The sequence below is a fragment of the Pongo pygmaeus genome, chromosome 22 (assembly GCF_028885625.2).
Source record: "Pongo pygmaeus isolate AG05252 chromosome 22, NHGRI_mPonPyg2-v2.0_pri, whole genome shotgun sequence".
Classification (NCBI taxonomy): domain Eukaryota; kingdom Metazoa; phylum Chordata; class Mammalia; order Primates; family Hominidae; genus Pongo; species Pongo pygmaeus.
Window position 1 is genome coordinate 29,042,533 of NC_072395.2, and position 16,756 is coordinate 29,059,288.

Consider the following 16,756-nt stretch of genomic DNA (forward strand, 5'->3'; position numbering starts at 1 on the left):
GCCACCTAGTGCACTGACTAAAAACAACCAAATATATTTATGGGACAAAGAGATAATGTATTTTTTTTTTTTTTTTAGCAATTAGACATATAACAAATGCTCATCTTACTTTGAAAGAAAAATATTCAACTTTATATTCTTTCTAGTTCATTTTCTCGCATTCAGCTCTACGATTTAAAATATTTTAATTGTTACTCTGAAAGAGCAATTTACTGATAAATAATAGGACTATGTGTTTCTAAATTTAAGAGATAAAAAAGTGATTCCTACCTTATCTCTTAGTGATTGAGTCAAGAAATTATCGTTGCCCATTATTTACCTATCTATAAGATATGTGCTTCTATAAGGAATACCCACATCTATAAGAATATATATTTTATTAATCACAATGTTGACTTTCTTTCTTTATAAAAACTGCTTATAAAGGTCCCAGCACTCTGGGAGGCCGAGGCAGGTGGATCACGAGGTCAGGAGATCGAGACCATCCTGGCTAACACTGTGAAACCCCATCTCTACTAAAAATACAAAAAATTAGCCGGGCATGGTGGCGGGTGCCTGTAGTCCCAGCTACTTGGGAGGCTGAGGCAGGAGAATGGTGTGAACCTGGGAAGCGGAGCTTGCAGTGAGCCGAGATCACGCCACTGCACTCCAGCCTGGGCGAGAGAGAGACTCTGTCTCAAAAAAAAAAAAAAAAAAAAAACCTGCTCATAAATTTTATTCAAGGCCAGTATGGTCTTGACTGATTAATGAAATTTCATGCAGGCTTTCCTTAATATCTTATTTTAGAAGTAACATAGATATTGGGAAAAAAAAAAAGATCGTTTTTCTTTGTCCTCAAGGATTGCAAGTTTTAAAGAGAATGGAGGCTTGGACTTGCTAGTGACTATCTTTGTCGCCATTGTGGAGAGATTCTACCTGAGAATGAAACCCACATGGAATTCATCAGTTCAGCAGTATAATTTGTCAGCTTAAAATAAGATATTTATTTATTAATGCATCTATTCTTCCCACCCTCCCCCAAGTTCTCTCTGCTGGCTCTGCCTCTCTCTCACCTGATATTTTCTCCCTCTTTCTTTCTGTTTCTCTTTCTCTCTAGTGTTGACTTCATTCTCAGGTAAGCTTTCTGAACGTGGTGGCAAAGATGGCCACGCACAACTTCAGACTTGCATCATGCGTCATCCTACAGCCTGTGAATCCAGGAAAAATAAACAAACAAAAAGATTCTCTTTATGCCAACATCAATTTCAGTTGTCAGAAAATCTTGGATTGGCTCTGTTTTGGTGACATGCCCATATGTGGATCCATTTATTTGATAAACAAGGACTACTCTGATTGGATGGCCAATGTAGGGAGGCAAAAGAAGACTAGCCTATCAAGGTCATGAGGAATGAGTGAGGGTCTGTCAGTGGTAGAAAGTGAAAGGAATTTAAAGCAGGCGGGAATGTAATGGAACACACAACCACCACCACACATTTTTTAATTACTGAGTATAATGATGATTGATAGGCTTTTGAAAATGTTTGTCTTGGTAAACTCACTGGTACCTATCAATGTGCGAGTAACATTAGTTTATTTTGCCAAATGTCCTCTTACAGCATGGAAACTATAAAACATCTGCTGCAGCAAATCTCAACCTTGAGTGTCATGAGATTAATTACTTTTATTAACACTTTCCATAAGCATTTAACATATGACATATACCAGGAAAGTCAGCATTTGGTCTCATTTAGGAATTTGAAATTTTAAAAATTATTTAAGATTACTAGAAATTGTTTGGTAAAGAAGAGATGATTATTTTTTTCTGTAGTCTATTGTGTCTATCCTTAACCACCATATGAACCGGCCATTTCCTTACAACAAATTTTATATCCTCCCCACTTTTACCTCCAATGTTAGAGATAATTAGTGCTGATTCTTGGAAATTTTTATTTTTGTTTATGAATTAATTTCTTCCGCTACTATTATACATACATATATATATATTCATTATATATACATATGTGTGTGTGTTTGTGTGTATGATGTATATATGATGGCTACAGTTATAAAATGAGGATGTTAGATTCTTATTCCTTATCCTTTACCTTGTTGCTCTTTTGTTTATCATAGTATGACCTGGGTGGTTTTTAACATTTTACCATCAAGAACTACTATTTAGGAATCTTCCTCAATGAGAAAGGATTAATTTACTATGAATAATGGTTCTAATGCAAAACATTTTGGGCTTTTGTTGTGATGCAGATGAGCAAAGCCATAAATATAATTTAGAGAGTTTGAAAATGTATTTTAACATTCACAATTCTTCTTACTAATTAATCAAATTACAAAATTATGCTGTGGCTTCCAGTATATTAAAATAAGTTGTCATATTTGGAGCATCTGTTTATGGTCCTATTATGAATATGTATTTCTAAAGGGCTGAAATATAGATTGCCATAAACAATGTTTGCAATTTAGTCTGTGGAAAAATGAAACCTACTTCCCTTCACAATGCTTGTTTATTTCCCACGAAGTAAATCTTCCAGATTGTATTTTATCATTCCCTTATCAAGACGGAGGAAAAAAGACTTGGGTCTTACTTAAGCCTTGCTGATTGGTTAAGAAAAGAGATGGCTGTCATCGGCAGCCTTGCCAGACACTGTACTGTGGCTCCAGACAGTCAGCTGGTACTATCGTTTTGTCTCAACTATAAATCACAGTCTCGTAATGGCCAAGGCTGACACCTTGACATTTTCAAGAAGAGTAAAAGACCTGATTTGAATGGAAATCAATTTCATTTCACAAATCTTGGGTGACTACTCCAAGCCTTTTCTTGTGTCTTCTTGAGACTTATTTGGGATTTTCATGATCATCAGAGGATTATTTGAGTGTTATATTATGACTTTTTAAAGCTATAAAACCATATTCTTATTTCCTTCTTCATTCCTAACATGAGAAAATTGATTTTTAAAGTTTTATGTAAGAAAAATCACTAATAAGCACTGATAGTTTTTAAAATGGCAATAGCAGCCAATGCTATTTAGTTTTGCAAAACTTTTGTAAAATGTTCTCTGATTGAAAAGTACAAGCTGTGTACACACGTATCCAGATTAACCTTTGATTACCTGATAATAAATATTAGCAATTATCAAGTGATTTTGCACTTCAATCAAGCAGGTCTCAATGAAACTTAAAATCTTTTGAAAAGTATTTTCACTTTTATGTTCTTAGACATAACAAGAAAGTTTTAAGCTTTAAATTTTAAGTATTCTAGAGCCAATGATGACTAATAAGTACTTAATTATGTTAGATGGGACCTTGCATTAAATTGCATCAGATCTTTTGGCCATTCGACCCAAGTGACGTAGAAATAATTTGATACTTTACTAGTAAGAAAAGAAATTCTTTTTAGGGCTTTTAGGAGCTTGGCACTGAATGTTTAAAATTTTTAATATACTTACTCTGTTACATCTTTCTCCTTTAGAAGAATACTACAATTTCTTTAAAAGCATGGAGGGGAAGACATTTCTTCTTTCCTGGTGTTTTGTCTTGATCCCTCTCCAAGAGTGATCTAAGCTCAGTAAAGCATTGGTCTTCTAGACATAATATTAATAGAAAATGTTAACCTTACCTATCTCTCTTTTTTGAGTATGGAGGGATTACCACAATGCCTTGTGATGATTTCTCTTCATCTTCATTATTAGTCCTCAACTTTGTCTCAAATCATAATTTTAAACAGATAAACTTTGACTGTTAAATTCATTATTTTGTAAAGCCCTATGAACCAGTGAAATTACACACAGTTACAAACAGGATTCCCAACCCTTAAATCTTTTTATTCATCCTTCTGTCCATCTATTCATTCATTCATAATCTATACAGAACATGATCCTACTGAGGTCATGAGTTCGAGACCAGCCCGACCAACATGGAAAAACCCTGTCTCTACTAAAAATACAAAATTAGCCAGGCATGGTGGCACATGCCTGTAATCCCAGCTACTCGGGAGGCTGAGGCAGGAGAATCGCTTGAACCCGGGAGGCAGAGGTTGTGGTGAGCCAAGATTGTGCCATTGCACTCCAGCCTGGGCAACAAGAGCAAAACTCCGTCAAAAAAAAAAAAAGAAAGAAAAAGAAAAAGGAACATGATCCTATGCTACATAGGTGGGAAATATAAAATAAAATTAGAATTCCTTCTTTACAAAATACATTCTTATGATAATTTGTTTAAAAAACAAAAAAGTTATCAAGTCAGAAAGTGATCTATCCACAAAGGAGATGTAAACACAACGTTCTGATGTTTCAGGATTCTAGAAAAGGCATTTTTTGTTGTTGTTGTTTTTTGGTTGGTTGGTTGTTTTTTTGATGGAGTCGCTCTGTCACCCAGGCTAGAGTGCAGTGGCACGATCTTGGCTCCCTTCAACCTCCGCCTCCCGAGTTCAAGCGATTCTCCTGCTTCAGCCTCCAGAGTAGCTGGGACTACAGGCTCCCGCCACCACACCTAGCTAATTTTTTTGTATTTTTAGTAGAGATGGGGTTTCACCATGTTAGCCAGGATGGTCTCGATCTCCTGACCTCATGATCCTCCTGCCTCGGCCTCCCAAAGTGCTGGGTTTACAGGCATGAGCCACTGTGCTTGGCCTGAAAAGGCATTTATTTTAGTCATTGAAAATCAAGAACAGTTCCTTGGTGGAGGCTGCATTTAGCTGGTCCCTAGATAGGAAGGAGTTCTAGAGACAGTGATGGAAGGGCTTGGGTTTCTGGGAGAATATACAGTGTATACAAATGTGCAGGAACAGGAAAGCTGGGCTATGTTTGGCAATGAATGTTGTTGCAAAGTTAGGTGCGTTGTTGGAAAGTTAGTAATTGAGTGCCTAATAAAAAGTAAGCTGAAATCAGTTGATGGAGTAGCTACAGAGGTCAGGGAGGCTCTCCTGGGGATTGTGCAATTTTACAATGAAGTAGGCACTGAGGACCTTTTAAATATTTGGAGACAGACGCAAGGATGTAAAGTGCAAGATTAATCTGTTTCCAGTCAATATGGCTTAATACTCCAATCCAGAGGACCTGTCAGAACTACTGAGCAAGCTTTATGTAGACACACCATTTTTCCTACCCCATAAATTCTGACTCACTAGGTCTGGGGTAGAGAATGTGCAGGTGTGTTTTGTAAAAGCTCCTAGATGACTGGCTAACACACAAATTGAGAAAGAGTTGGATAGAGAATGCTGAAATGAGAAAATATAAGGGATTATTAGATAGAAATAAAGACTATTGCAATGTGTAGGAAGAACAAAAATGGAGATATAAACCAGGGTTTCCTAACATGAACTTCACATGTCCCTAGACTTTTGGGGTTTTATGTTCCCATGAGAGCGTATGTAATATTTTGAGTGTATGTCTATTTTTTTTCTGGAAAAGGTGATCTAATCATGTATATAATATTTTCAAAGACTAAAATCACCCAAAATTAGGAACTACTAGGGCCAGTTAGTATGAAGTAAAGGGGAGAAAGTTCATGCATCTACAATTGGAAGTATTTAATGACAGAGTAGATTGCATAGGGATGAAATTTGTGTCAAGAAAGAAAGGTAGAGAAGATTTCATAAAGTTTTTCTACCTGTTGATACTAAAAGAATTAGAATCATCATATTCCTTTTGTGAATTAACATTAACTTCCCCTTAGACTTGTATTTCAGTTAATAGAACGTTGATATTAGGCGTGGTATGAATGTGGCACCACAGGAAGATGTTGAAGCAGTAGTGAAAAATTTCGAGATGACTAACATAGCTTCAGAAATCATTCTTCTAGAAACATAGTTGAACACTTTTGAAGTTAGGGATCAGGTTGCTTCCATCTTGTTGCTCTAGTAGAAATGCAAGGAGAAAAATAAAGGCACTGCACTCCCTTTTAAGAAAACAATTTGGAATTTTTATAAACAGAATCTACTATGTCCTTAGAACTTAATCACAAGTTACACAAAGTTTTGGAACGGAGGGGTGCATGAAAATGCAGACTTAATTCTAGGTAGTTATTTACCCAGCTAAAAATCAGAAGAAAAAAAGCAGTAGATATTGAAGAAAAACTATCAACCTGTCATAATGAACATCAACAATTTTGAAGCATCTGATAATAAATGAACCCAACCATAATATGAGGACATTTATCTCAACCTTCTCCTTAAATAATATATTTTGCTTAGAAAGATGTACAGATTTCTTTATAACATATCTTATGACACATTTTAACACCTGTCTTATACAGGTGATTCATATCCTGAAAAGATTAGAACCCTTCCAGGTTCAACTGGAAACATAATATTACTGGTTGCAAATGCAGTTAAACCTATTGCAATGTTACTAAACCTACTGGTCTTGAACCATTTTAAAACAATTTAAGATATTTTCACATTATCTAAAGATAACTAGGTTTTTTACAGAATAAATTAAAGTCTAGGGAAGGACAAAAGAAAAAGTAACAAAATAAAGTCTTACAGATCAATGATAGGAAATGTTCATTTCATAAAATTATAAAATGAAAAATTCCAGACTAAATAGAAAAACAAAAACAACTATTAGTCTCATCAGCCAGAGAATAGCTCCTATTATCATACAATGTAAACTCATGTGCTCTATCTCTCTCCGCCATCACATACATGCACTCAATATTGTTATAATCTTTTGTAACTTGTTTTTCAATTGTTATATACCGAATACTTTCCCACATATTATTTTATCATATGCTTATTTTGTTATTGTTTTATAATACACTAATATAATTTATTTAACCAGTCAGCTCACAGGTGTACATTGAATTTACTTCCACCTTATTTTTAACTAATATAAACACTACTATGTTGATAAATATACATACATATAATTATATGTAGTGATTCCCTGGGTATATTCATTGGAACAGATGATAATGGCCTGAATGAAGGTGATGGCAGTGGGATTAGAAAGGCAAAGAGGGATCAGAGAAAATTTAGAAGGTAGAATTAACAGTCAAGTGATTGACTGTACAGTTGAATGATATCTGGAAAACGTAAACCAAAATAATTACCTCCTAACATTATGCTGTTGCTCTATTTTTCTCCGCTCATTTGATCTATAACATTTATTTCTTTCATGGGAAGGAAGATGCAATCAAGAATAGAATAAACAGAAGATTTGAAGTGACTGGTAGATTGTTTTTTAAATTTATAGCAAGTGTAATGAGCTCTAAATAAATTGGTCTGGTTTGGAAGAGATAGACTCACAAGAAAAAAAAATGGTTTTACTTTAATTTCTAAAGTTTATGTCCAGAAATATTAGCCTAATCCTAGAGACCTGGATCATAGAACTTATCATAGTTAACTATCAAATAGAGAAGACTTTAGGATATGATCTGAAGGTAGTCATCCATCATATAGAACACCATGATACTTTCTAGACTGGGGTCAGTGAAGAGACTAGTATCCTAGAGAGAGAAGAAAAAATTGGATATAGGCAAATATTCCTTACTTCACTCCTAGTTTTACACTAGTGGTCACTAGTGTCCTAGAGAGAAAAGAGAAAATTGAATATAGGCAAATACTCCCTATTTCACTGCTAGTTTTACAACCTCTAGGGGAGAGAGTGAAAATCAGAGATGTGTAATTCCACCTTTATTATACACTAAATTCTCATACATTCTAGAATATTCTAGTCCATTTTAATATTGTAGATACAATAGTAATAACAACTATTGTTCTAGATTTTCTTTTCCTTTTCAGTGAGTGAATTAAGAACCTTGAAAACTGGGATCTTTTCTTCATGGAGCTTATCCAGGGGTAGCATAGGACATAGTCTTTTTTGTTTTTTCTAAGGTTCATTCAGACTTTACTTTTTCTTCTTTTGTCTTTATGCAGATAATCAAGTACTTGATCCTTAGCAGATAGGCTCATTTATTCACTTACTCAGTCAACAAATACATTAAATACCTTCCATATGGAAAGCAAGTTATTTTAAGTTGTAAAATTAGTTTCAGCTACAATTTATTGTATTGTATTTTTTAATGTTAATTGAACATATCAAGGCCTTTATGCTCGTTGGAGCATATGCTTCACGCAGATCTCACTTAGTATTTTAGGATTATAATTAGAAATAAACAAAGCAGGCCAGGCGCAGTAGCTCACGCCTGTAATCCTCACACTTTGGGAGGCTGAGGCAGGTGGATCACCTGAGGTCAGAAGTTTGAGACCAGCCTGGCCAACATGGCAAAACTCCATCTCTACTAAAAATACAAAAATTAGCCAGGCGTGGTGGTGCATAACTCCCAGCTACTTGGGAGGCTGAGGCAGGAGAATTGCTTGAACCTGGGAGGCAGAGGTTGCAGTGAGCCAAGATCGCACCACTGCACTCCAGCTTGGGTGACAATGAGACTTTTAAAAACAAACAAACTACAACAACAAAACACAAAGCACAAACACACAGAGACACACCTACCCACAAGCCTGTAAGAAATATTGATGATGGTGCTAAAGAAAATGTGTGAAGAAACAGTTCAGAAAGACTGTCATGGCACATCTTTTCAAAATCATTGACTAAACACACCAAGAGAAAAAAAAGAATGATTTCTTTGTTAGTGCTTCTAATATCTTTCCCGAGAATTCAAGTGGAACAGAGAATCCAGTGAAATTTGGTGCTTTGCATCATTACTAAGCTCATATCTGCAAGCTAATCATGTGTGATAAGGCTAAAATGTAAAAGCATTTGAATCAATAGCTCTTTCAGATGTTTTTCTGATAAAATTGCTTCATTTACTTTCCTAACTAATTTATATAAGTGAAAAGATTAAGAGAAAAACTTATATTAGGAGTAACAGGATCCAAAGAATGTATTGAACTTCATTGTTTTAGTTGGTATCTTTGCAAGCCTTTTAATAATCTGATCTCAGAAACATCTATCTTAGAAAGGGGTATACTTTCTGGCTTCATTTACTTGAAAATAAATTAAGTGAGGGTCATAAGCAGAGGTTAGGTTACTTCTACCTGGAAATTAATCAGAAATTTGATTTTGCCCTTTGTATTGCTTTTCTGCCCCCACACCTCAACACACCTTCTGTCGTACAATCCTAAAGCTCCCTTTCTTGCATCGTGGCAGTTTAAAGGAATTTGAAGTTGTGGATTTCCATATTTACATAATTATATACTGAATATATAATATAATAGGGTAGGGTAAAGTGTTTTTAAAAGATGTGACATCTTAAAGAAAATCCACAGATATCATAAGTGAGTCTAATTTATTGGCAAATTTCAGGCTATGTTCTTAGTCATATTTCTGCTAGAAGAAACCTACTTTCCATTTTGTGTTTTCTCATTTGCATTACTGCAAAGTTATTCATGCATATGAAAAGGATATTATTCAGCTCTGTATTCCTTTCTCTCCTTATTCCAAACCCAATGGTTTTATGAGTTATACATAAAGAAACACACTGCTGTATCTATATGTTCATACATAGATATCTATGTGATTCAATTTGGTATTACAGCTGGATAGCAACCCCAAGTGATAACATTATGTGCTACATGTGTCTTATTACATCATTAATGACATACCAAAATTGTCAAATATGTTGAAATCCAACAATTGTAACTGACAAGCTTTAGCATGATTTGCCTCCATTGGGAATGAAAAAGAAATAGAGGAATGTATTTCTGAATTCTTCCTCAAAGTGCATGTGGTTGTATGATAAGCTCTTGTTTCTTACCTGCTAATATTTTTAGTGAGATGCTGTTGTTACAGTATTCATGGTAACTGGTTTCTGAAGTTTTTATGTGCATAAAGCCATATCATCTCCTACATTGAAATTCCAGTGATATTCCAGAAGGAACTATGAAGGTGAACTGGCAAGAAGAAAGATGACCAACCTGACAGGGCTTTTTCCTTTCTCTAATGTTTGATTCTTCTTATCTCAATATCCCAAGGAAATTATTTCACTTGAAAGTTTAGGCAGAATCCACAGAAAAAAAAACAAACAAATTCTCTTTTCTACTCTCCAGTTCTACTCCTACCCCTTAGAAAAGCAAATGGTATTGCTTCAATTCCTGAAAGTTTTTCCTTAAAATATCTTGGCATTTGCGAGGCAGAGGAAAATAGGGTTGACAGTGAATTTCATGGACACAAACCTCATTCATGACAATGATGAGGTATTCAAGATTTCTCACCCTTTGTGTCCTGCTTTATGTGTATTTAGGGATGGCATGAAGGAGGAGAAAGAGGAAGCTTATACTTTTCTCTTTAAAATTAATTCCCATTTAGCCGTTAAAGAGTGGAGTCGTTTTTAAGCCTAGAAGACATTGTAATTGCATTTTCCTTTTCAATAATTGTAGCAGATATGAAAGTGAATAGACAATGGCAGTCACATACAGAATAACCTGGTTTCCTAGATGGACCCACTTGTCGGAGATCAAACGGCTACAGCACATTTAGGGTTACACTCTCTTTCCCTTCCTCCTTATTCTCAACTGCAGTGGAGCTTGTTCCAAAGTTGCCATGGTAACACTATATCTGGCTGCTAGCTCTGTCGTAAGTTATTGAACTGAGACTGGCTTTTGGTTTAGCAGATAATTAGGTTCTGTCTCACAGGTTCATTTTCCTGTGACTGGGACGTGAATATGACCTACAGCTGTCCTCAATTTCAGTGTCACAGACAAAACTTTAACCCTTCCAAGCTCCTCTGGCACACTCCTAAGCACCGCTTGTGTGGTAGAGGAAGTCCAGTGTATCTCACCCATACCTTGAGGAGGATTACCAAGTCTTCATTTTATTTTTTATCTTTAGCATAACACTAAAGAAAATATAGTTAAGGTTGTACACATAGAGCATTTTCAAAATAAAAAATATAACAACAATATAATATATAGTTATGTATTTTATATATACTACATGAAACTTTTTGTAGTCATATTATTTCCTTGAGTCTCTAATAATTTTTAAGTCACACTGAAATTTCTTTTGTTATAATTAGGAATCCACAGAATTTCAATTTCAAAACCTGTATTCTCAGAAATATTAGGTGGGTACTTTTATTCTCAGCTTTGAGAACTGTCTACCAGTTCATTGACACCCCTCTCTCTTCTCTTATGTACCCTGAATTATAGCTGACATTAAAAGGTTCCACTGGAGTCACAGGCAGACCCATATGACAGGGAACACCGCTACCACTCTACTAAATGCCAAAATGTTCACTCAGGGCTTAAATCTTGCTGGCTTGGAAAACTAGCTACTTTTGCATGTTGTATTTGGAAGATTTCAATCAGTTAAATAGCTGCCCTTTGTTTAAGACAAAGAAGCATAACTTTGGGAACAGATATTGAATTCACAATATCCATGGCAACACAGAGAGCTGTGGAATTACTCAGAGAAGATGTGCCTTTGTATGTCAAACCATGGGAAAGACCTTCAAGGAAATCTGTTTAAAAATTTTAGTGTGTATCACCTAGAAGCTTAACATGAAAAGGTAAGAAAATAAAAGGGACAGTTGAGTTTACCAGAATTAAAACATGAGTTAAAGGAATTCCATACCCTAATTGGCTGAAGGATCACCTAATCATGTTAATAGTGATAGGTAAAATTTGTGAAACGGAAGATTAGAAGATTCAACAATTGCATATTGGACTTACGATGTGTGTGTGTGTGTGTGTGTGTGTGCGCGCGCGTGCGCGCATGTGCACAGGCATATGTCCCTCATAGACTGTACTCTATTTTAATCCGTGCCTTTCATTCTCGAACTCTAGATGACAAGAGCACCTCAAAGGCAGCAGCCTCAAGGAGCAGCCATGGCCCCAGAGTTGTCCCACGGATGCAGAAAACTTAATGGAGGAGGCTGAGGTCAGAATGGGAAGAGTTTTTAAAAAGTAAAAAGGGGAGCTAATATGTGAGGAACTGATTGCTGTGCATTATTTTCCGCTGAACAGACCACAGACCTTCTTTTAACTTCTAATCTCAAGCACATAGCAGCTGTTGTTTTCATATTAAAGATCAGTAAGTGTTTGTTGAATGAATGTATAAATTCTTCCCCAATCTCTGTTCCATGTAATAAGAACTAAGTTAGCATTCAATTATAAAGAGGACTTAGAAAGTCTGCAGGCATTTTTGATCAAAAATCCTTTTAACTGCCTTCTCATGGTTCCCGGTAACACCTAAGCCCAAAAAACTCAGGTCATTTCTTGCCTGTACTGTTGCAATAGCCTCATAATAACTAGTCTTCTCCTTTATCAACCACAGTCGTCTCCACTACACAAAGAAGAGAGGGTGCTAATCTAAAGTGTAAATTATTTTAAATCAGCACCCTCCTCGTAATTTCCCAGTGGTTTTTCCTGTCATAAGAATAACATGCAAAATTCCTTGCTTGCAAAGCCAGGTATGACCTTGCCCCGTCTACCTTACTGGCATCGTCTCTCATGACTCTTCCCCTTTCTCACTCTCCATCTTGCCTTTTCCCAACCATGCCTGCTAGTGAGCCTTAGCCCTTGTGTTCTCTCTGCCAGGGATGCATGACTGGCTTCTTTACTTTATTCTGATCTCTCTGCTCAAATGTCATCTTTTTAGAGATACCTTTCCTAAACATCTTTAAAAGTACCCCATTAACTGTGGAACACCTTTCCTGTTTTAAGTTTTCTTCATAGTACTTATCACTTCCTGATATTATGTTAGACAACAAGCAAATAAGTATATGCATATATGCTGTTCCCAGTAAAATATAAGCTCCGTTTGAACAGGAGCCTTGATTATTCCTGAGTATACCCATAGTGCCCAGAACCTAGTAGGGCTTTAATAAATATTGGGGCTTTAATAAATATTAGATTCATTTGTTGAATGAAAAAATAAATGAATACCTTGAATAAAGATATCCAGGTAGAGTGTCTGGGCAGCCCAACCTATGTGAAGCCAGTACAAGAATGTTTCTGTGACATAATGAATGCAATTATTCCTCTAAATGATGAACTTGCATGAGTACACGAGGATAAAATTAAGCACGTAGTTTAGATTTCTGCAAGTCTCTTCCTCAGATTGAGGAAAAACAAAGAAATTGAGCTTATTCTCACCTCATTCTTACATGAACTAAATCCAGAATAAAGCACCATTTATATACCAAGCACATCCCTACCTCAGCCACTCATGGAATACTTTATCTGTAAAGGGACAGATAGTAAATATTTTTGGCTTTGGGGACCGTACAGTCTGTGTCGCCACTACTCAGCACTTCTGTTGAGGTGTGGAATCAGCCCTAGACAACACATAAACAAATGGGTGTGGCTGTGTTCCAATAAAATGTTATTTATAAAACTAGGAAATCAGCAGATTTAGCCCACAGGCTGTAGTTTGCTGACCCTTGAATTAGAGAGTCTTCCCCAAATCCTCTTCCCAAGTTATTGAAAGTATGCCCATAGGACCATGGCTCCCTCACCTGGTTCTTTCGAGAAATGAGACAAATTCAGGGATGGTTGGAGGGTGGAACACCTACATGTGACATGACTATTGAGCCCAATTTCTTTCCTTTTATCTCTTTAAAGTGAGTCAGGTCTTAACATTAAACTGTCTCTAAAGTAGCAATAACTGGGCCTTGTCAGATACTCCCAATGACAAAATTTCTTCTTGGAGAATGAATGAGGGTTGCATACAGCAATGTGTTGGTAAGTGTTTAGCAACTGGCTCTCTTACTGATTTCTGTAGTGTAAATTCTCCCATCCTGGCCATCTGAAACTACCAATATGATGTCACTTAATGTAGAGTTGGGAAAAGACAGTCTCTTGAATCAGTATGAGCTGGTTCCAGGCCACTGCTGAACACATATTTAAAAGCTACAATAGCTCTGCTCGCTGCCATTGCAGAGTCTGAAGGAAAGAGTAGTGGGCTTGATAGGAGCAATTGGCTGGATAATCTTTTGCAATGCCAACAAATAATGAAAAAGCATATAAATATAATGCTGTATAGAAAGCTCTCAAGTTCAGTGTTTGGTTAAAATACATACTCAGTAAATGGTAGCTATTATCATCTTAGTTTAAGTTATTGCAAGCATTAAAATTAAATGTTTAGCTACAGACTCAATCCAATTTTAATGTCATTGTGTTAATAAGGCCTCTTAACATTGAAGCAAGAAAGATAAAGGAATTTTTTTGTAGCTATTCACGATTCTGCCCAGCTCAAGGTAAAGATAGCAACAAAATACTCCAACCAGAATAAAAGAAGTCTCCACTTGACTGCAGCTCTTCACAACACTTCACAAGGGTCAAGCTGTGTTAGTGTCCTTCAGTGTTAAACAGAATTCGTCTTAAGAGAATAGTTCAATCATTGATTGAATAGTAGGTTCAAGTTGACTATAATCCCAACTAATACACTCTAAGACCAGGGATGGGCCAACAGAAGGGTAAAGTTTTCCACTCAAGTCTCGAGGCAAACACTCAGATAGAAGTAGTAATATGGATGCCTTCTATTATTTGGTCACATACAATACTGCTCCAGGCCAGTTGTGCAAAACTGGTGAAATAAAAGGCAAAAATATTGACAACAGTTTGGGTAACTGGATTCCAAAATGGGCATCCATCTAACAGAAATTAATGAAAAAAAAGTATATGGACCTTGAAAGACATTAACACACAGTTTAGGTTTGAACACTCAGTTTTTGCTAGAAAAGACTAACATATGCTGTTTTGAATACTACAAAAGTGCTTTCTGAATCATTTACTCTCAAACCTCCTCCACGCATTCCCCTCCATCTATAACGCTTTCTGCACATCTGTAAGAGGTATGACTTAGTGTTTGGTCTGTGAAATAAAGTTAAAAAGGAAGCATTTCTCTTTACATTCTAGCTAATGTTGATATTTTTCTCATGCTTCTATTAGCACATAATTCAGATACATTAGTTTTGAAGTTTTGAATCTGCTCTGTTTCTTGAGGGCTCTCTGTTCTAGATCAACATTATCTGTGGAACACCAGACAAGTCCTGGGCAGAATCCTCCCCGTTGTCCAAATATTACTGAATCAGTTGAGTTTTCTCTGTTTTCAATGAATTATTCCATATGTTTATTTGCTGCATTTTCTTTTGGCTTTCTGTTCACGGTAAATAATAGCTTTTGTTTTTAAAAACTTCTATTATGAAAATTCCAGATATATGCAAATTAGAGAGAATAGCATAATGAACCTCTATGTGCTTATCACACATACAGGTTCAACTAATTAAATTATATCAATTTATGGCCAATCTGGTTTCATTTATAACATCATTCACTCATTCCTAACTCCCTGGATTATTTGATTGATATATGTTTCTAAAGTTCCTTTTAATCTATAGGTTCCCCCTCTCATTTAATCTTTTGCAACTTATTTATTGATGAAACTGGGTTATTTGTCCTTTATTGTTTCTCTCATTCTGAAATATGCTGTAATGTTCTTCTTTCCTGTATTTTCTGTAAGCTTTGAGCTAGGCAGAAATATTTTAATCAGATTCCTTTTTTTTTTCTTTTAGCAAGATTTCTTCATAAATAATATTGTATGCGTTCATGAAAATAGAAATAAAAATTGAAATAAAAAAGAAATAACAGAAAAAGGACAGAAATTTTTAAAATTTTTTAATGAAAACAGATAATAAATGACATTGTAATAAATCCCAACAGAACATAGAGATCCTGACTTTATTGAAGTTACTGGGAGGATGTTTGTGATTTTAAAACTATATATTATGGTTATGTCATCTAAAAATCAAATATTCAAGCACATATATTAAAATTAGTCATCATTACATTTTTTCCAAAATAAAAAATAAAACTAAACCAACCTTAACCATCAGTGATTCCATTAACTGAGCAAGTTTGAGTAGCATTACCCAAGTGAATATCAGACTATCGATTATTCTACTCATGTACCTGAAATTGGATAACAGCAAGAAGAATTCCCTGAACAAATACAAGATACGTATTTAGACCTTCTCCAATCTAGAGGAGGAATACTTGGTTATTGTCAGAATGAAGAATGAGGAGTGTTGTTTTAGAACTGGACTTCTTTGATGACCCTTGACCCTTAAGTAAACCAATATGGACCAGATAACAGGAGCAATTCAAAGCATCAGAATTTTGGGGGCTTCTTGTGGTGGAGCACAATGAGGCATTCCAGCCTACTCTAAGAAAATAGTTCATCCCTGTCGATATCCTGGGAAGCAGAGTTCAGATAAAACTATGAAGACACAATGTGAAATGTCAGTTGTCTTTGCAAAACATAAGTATATGTGTATTCTTGGGAATGGGGGGAAATTATGTAATTATTTGTGGCTTTTCAAAAATGTATGGCTTTTGAAAAGCCACCTCTATAGTGCCTTTTTGATTCCTCTTATGAAAAAACAAACCTGGAAAAATTAGTAGTCTTTAATTTATAGTTAGTTAGCACATTATGACAGAACTTTAATCTCATATCTCACTAGATAGAAATGAAATAATACATTTTCCCATTATATATTGATTGGAGTTAATTAAATATAGTTAGTATTCCATTTACATTGATGCTTTTTGTTCAAATCTACGGTATTATGTATAAATATGCCAATTATTCAGTAAAACATCACTAAAATTAGACCTGTATTGTTTTGAAGCTGTTAGAAAATATCTTCTTTGAATTCTGAGAGCTGTATTATATTAGTTTAACTAGTTATCTTCAAATTCTGAAGTTCCTTGAATCTATTTTAATTTTGTATCAGGAATTGGAGAGGTTTTTCCAGAAAAATGTTACTTAAATGCACCAAATGCAATGTGGGAATTTTGACC

The 16,756-nt window shown here is 35.4% G+C and overlaps 1 protein-coding gene across 10 annotated transcripts in view; it reads left to right on the forward strand.

The window, feature by feature from the left end:
- The window catches only part of LOC134738946 (uncharacterized), a 419,251-nt gene extending 403,702 nt beyond the window's left edge, over positions 1-15,549 (forward strand). For all 10 annotated transcript variants that reach the window (XR_010125238.1, XR_010125239.1, XR_010125237.1 and 7 more), the window contains one exon: positions 11,738-15,549. The gene's annotated coding sequence lies outside the window, so the exon portion shown is untranslated. The remainder of the gene's footprint in view (positions 1-11,737) is intronic.
- The last annotated feature ends 1,207 nt before the right edge of the window (positions 15,550-16,756 follow it).